This window comes from Trichogramma pretiosum, unplaced genomic scaffold (genome assembly GCF_000599845.2).
Source record: "Trichogramma pretiosum strain Unisexual culture from Peru unplaced genomic scaffold, Tpre_2.0 scaffold10, whole genome shotgun sequence".
Lineage (NCBI taxonomy): Eukaryota > Metazoa > Arthropoda > Insecta > Hymenoptera > Trichogrammatidae > Trichogramma > Trichogramma pretiosum.
The window spans coordinates 2710167-2715292 of record NW_019641652.1 but is presented as its reverse complement, the minus strand read 5'-3'; positions in this window follow the sequence as shown (position 1 = coordinate 2715292).

The window sequence follows — 5126 nt, the reverse complement described above, 5'->3', positions numbered from 1 at the left end:
AAGTTTTTGATCATCAGTTGCAGGACCGGTGCGTAAGCTAGCTCGCGGTAATGTAAGACGGTAAATATTACTTACATTTAGTTGTATACAAATGTCTTTATTCACACCCTCGTTATCTCTCGCCCTGGGCATAGAGTGCCCAAGTGGTTTGGTGCGCGCATGCACTTATGCATGTGCGTTTATACATACAAGCATATAATAATACAATATAATACTCTAAATGCGCGCATACGTTAACGTGCATGCATAGAAGCTGTACACGAGCTTGGCTGCTTCCTCTGTGCGCTCGCGGAAGAAGCTTTTGCAAGCATTCACGAGCTAGGCTTTAATTAAACGCGCGCACAAGTGAGAGAGAGCGAAAACAGCGTTAAACATTTCCAGTAGTATTTACACCACATCATATCTACGTTTATTAAGATAAAACAAGCAATTACCCCGAATAAGAAAGTCAATATTCGTCTTCCTCTTTGCGCTTGATGCTCATATTCTCTTTCTGCATAAACATGTAAGGCATATTCAAAACAACGGCATTCGCGCGTCGCCTGGATAAAATACCGAAACTAATGAGAACTAGAAAAGTTTTTGCTGCTGCTCGTGCCATTGCGATTTATTCACGACCTCGGAAGGTGTTTGCTTTTGTCGCACACCACTTTGCTCGTTAACATTTTGACACTAATCAAACGAGCTTTGTTGAGCTGGCTGCGCCTACACACGCGCGCACGCACATACAAGCACGCACATACAAGCGCGCAGCACCAAATACTCGCCTACGGAACGAGTATAGTTAACAAACTGTCTTTGTAAGCGTACGACGTTTGACGCACCAAGTAAAAGTGAATTTTCAAACGACCGAATTGAGATGCAGCTGACTTTGATGAATTAAATATATAATGTTTTGGCTAGCTTTACCTTTACCGCGCTGACATTTAAACCAAATGAATTATGTAAAATGAATCAAGCAAGTGTAACTAGTGCATTTGGAGCTGCAAAAAAATCGTGGCGAGCGAAAAAAGTAAAAAAACACCGAGAGCCATTGTACAAACGCGCGTGTCTCGTATCTGCGGAGCGAAGCAAAAACGACGATTTGTACAAATGCGTAATGCACGTACGCAGCTGTAGGGCTGCAAAGTAAAAAAACACTCGCACATAGACGCGTACGTCGGCTCGAGATACGCAGGGGAAACCGCTGCTGCTGCGGCGCGTATCGGTCCCGTCGACATTACGAGAGCCAGCGAAATTATACGATGAAAACGGCGTAACATGGAAACAGTCGGCCGCTATAAAGCTCTCGCGCTCCCTAAGCAAGCGCTTCGGTCCGGCTAAAAGTGCACGAGTGTAAGCTCGCTCGTGTGTTTCCGAGTGAGAGCTGGCTGTATAACGGGGCCGAAATTGTAACATCGCGGCCGTAAAGCCCCAACATGGCGCGCGGCATGAAGCCGTTATACGAATGAGCATATGCAGGCGCGCGTGCGAGCCATTCGCAGTAATTCGTAAAGGCCAGACTAGACTAATGTAATGAAATGCTCGACTCAGCCAGCTCGCTGCTGTGTATGGTTTTGCGCGCGGCCGTGTAAAAGCTCGCAAGGAACGCGCGCCTGGCTATTATACCACTTGAACTAATTGGATGCAGCGAGTCGGCCGGCTGCAGCTTTCTCGCCCCCCGACAAACAGACGTATCTTGACAATTTTCTTCAACTCGATACTCGCAGCCACGCGGCTAATGAGCTAACGAGCAAACTTCCTATTCTACTTGGCTACCGAAATTTTCAATGACTTACGCTTCCTCCTTTCGCTCCTCGCAATATCCGCACCTGCATGCAACTATAGTCGAACCAACTTAACCACGCGATTCTGTGTGAGAGCTAGCTTGCCCCTACCGAAAAATGCCCGCACACATACATACATAAACAAAGGTAGCAAAGTTGAAGTCTTAACCACGCTTCATCAGCATAACAATTATTCCAAAACTCGAGCCGCCGAGAAACTCGCTATACTAACTTTGTTTCATAATTAGACACTTGGGTTATTAGATTATGCACACGTAGATAATAGTCAGTAGCTCGCGCGGTATCGTGACTCTACTCTTGATGCTGCATTGTCGTAGGCTTCGCCATGTATGCTCGCGCTACATAAACTATTTATATTGCTCGCGATACGTGTGGCTCACGAAATTTATATTTTGCCAACTTGCCGAACTAACCAAACTTCATGAACAAACCTTGAAATTTAAATTAGAGTACCTAGTCACCTTCTGTAAAGATCATAATTGTAAGATCGCGCACTAATTAACAGTAGTTTTCGGGCGCTTTCCAACGTATTTTCTTTGCTCATTCTTAGCACGAGTTGGCAATAACGTTTTCAGCGCATCATGCTTTACCGAGAGTACGATTTGTTACCGAATGATTCTCGATAGCAATTTTTCCCCCGAAAGATTCGACTAACTCAGGCATTCTGTCACACCGAGGCGAAACAATAGCTTCAAAAGCTCGAACGTGCCATCTTTGCCAAATTTATTCGCACATTTGTACTGTTAAATATCGCTTTAGCTTTGGCTACTTTGTATCAGAAGTAACCGCGTGTACTAATTATATGTGGGACTACGAAATTTCGAGGAAAAATCGCTGCGCTTCGACCAACTCCATTATTTTTTTGTTTTTTTTTACTTCTACATTTTATAAACAAGTACCAACAAAATACAGCTTTATCGCGACCGCCTTAGTTTTCGGCGTTTAAAATTATTCCAATGTCCATCTTTATTCTCTGTGCACTAGCATACATGTGCAGAAACTTGTCTGCGTTTCGAAGCAACTTGGTTCCTTTTAATTTTTTTTGCGCGACTCCATCTATGTCGAGCGAGTTTTTGGCTCAAGTAGACGTTCCGCTCTCTCGCTCATTGTTCCTCGACACGTATCTTTTGCGGCTGCGCTATTCATAGAGTCTTTTCGCTAGACGGCTTTATACGCTGCGCACACGCCTCGGCTCGGCTTAATGAACCCATAAGTGAGAAGAAAGGACTCACTGGCTGAATCCGAACTCGGCGAAAGCGAGAAAGAGAGGAAGAGAGAGGGCAAGAGAGAAGGTCGAAGCTAAACGTGCGTCTGCTTTGGCAACTTTCAAGGTCTGCTACGTGTGATATGCAGTCAAGAGACAACTGTTATTCTGTATGCTATTTCACCATTGATCGCTTAACTCAGAGGACGTTTTAGTGCAGCAAAAAGCCGCCGAGTATCGAACTTGTCTACAGATTTTTTTTACCAGATATCAAAAATGAAAGGCCAAAAAATATATCAGAGAAATGTAATTGAAAAAGGAAATTCGCATTTTCCCTTTGGGAGATATGTTTCACTCTCACGAACTTACGTGTATATCGGGGATCAAAAGCACTTGACATTTCCTGGATTTTGCGCACAGCATCCGGCACCTAGATGAAAGTATGTATCGTATATGTACGGTGACTTCTAGCTTTAAATCTATCGTTGAAGTTTTTTTATTCTCGCATACGTCTTCGCGCATAAAAATGATGTCCAATTGAATTTCGACTCCAATACTAAGTGACTGAAGTGCATCATGCTACAATACCCTCAGGCACAGCTGCATTCCACGTATATATACGTTTTATCGGCAACACCTTTCTCACACTCCAAAACTTTAAGTACGTATATTCAATTTGCTCGATCGAATAAAGTTTAAAGTACATAAGATGATGATATTATTAACCACCTATAGACAACCACAATTTGCAAACGAGAGTTAGCGAAATTTGTTCAACAGCCTATATTTATCACAATATATTTCGGAAAGTGAGTCAGCAGCTTGAAGCCAAAGCTATATTGAATTGATATAGAGCGGAAATCTCTAGGAGAAAGAGATTATCCTTGCTTTTATTGTGCTATTTATATAGCTTACCCAGCAAATCTTCTATCGAGTTCGGCTCTGCTTCAAGCTTTTTAAGGTGTATGTTTGCACGAAACGTCTGCGCAAGCACAAAAGCTCACCCTCTAACTCAAGTTCACATTTTGATTTTTTTTTTCGTATTATTGTATGTTATTCGACATAGCAGGCTTAAATATTTCCGAAACTGAATGCAACAAAAATTACATGGCCTTGGTTGACAAAGCCCCTAATTAAATTTCATTTAATGCCGAATCTGTACATTTCCATAAATAACACGTCAAAAATTATGCTCCAGATTTTCGATAAGTACACTTAATTATCCATATTTTTCTTTGATAAAGCTTGGCAAAGTTTATTTCACGTACACTTGTATCGTTCATTATGCCGAACGAGAATACAACGGGACAAAGTTCAAAATAAATAGCTTCATTTATAAAGCTTTGTTTATAAACTTAGGCAACAGCAGGAATTATTAGTTTACTACGCAGCCGCCCATCTCTGATTTTTTTCCCTGCGCGTATTACTGTTGTTACACGCGCGGAGGCATAAATTACAATTTTAAATGAAAATTTGTCAAATTCATGAAATACTGCCGTTGCAGTAAGGGGCCCTGTGTACAGAACTCTGGCGTCTCGAGCTCTTTATAATTCCATTAAGTAAACTTGACGAAATTTCCCAGGAGACTCGTCACTCGTCTCCTCTGCATCTCTCTTCTCTCTCTCTCTCTCTTTCTCGCTCTCTCGGTGCGTAATTTTCGTTGCAACGCGCGTATAACATCTCCGAGAGCGAGAGAGAAAGAGAGAGAAAGTCGACCAAGCAAGGCACACACTCGCAACTGTAACAAACTGCCCACGTGTATAATATATTATGCGCAAAATTTTCTCTGCCAAGTTCATTATTTTTAAATTAAGAGACTTGAAGGTAGGATAACAACGCGCAAGTGTGCGTCAGTAACAGCAGGTATGGACACTCGTTATGCAAATTTTTTTCAACTTTTTTTCGCGTAAATATTATGCAGATGTTTTAGTGATTATCCTATATTTTTCTCAACGTGTATGAAGTTGTTGGCTCGATATTAAATGGAGGATAAATTGGCAATTTGCTGAAGTTTACTTCTATCTTTTACGAATCTCTCTCGCGTGTTGAGTTTTTTTTTTCTGGAACTAGTGAGAGCACGAAAATATTTTTTTAAAAATACAAAGAGTAAAAATGTTTTATATCGACCACACAAC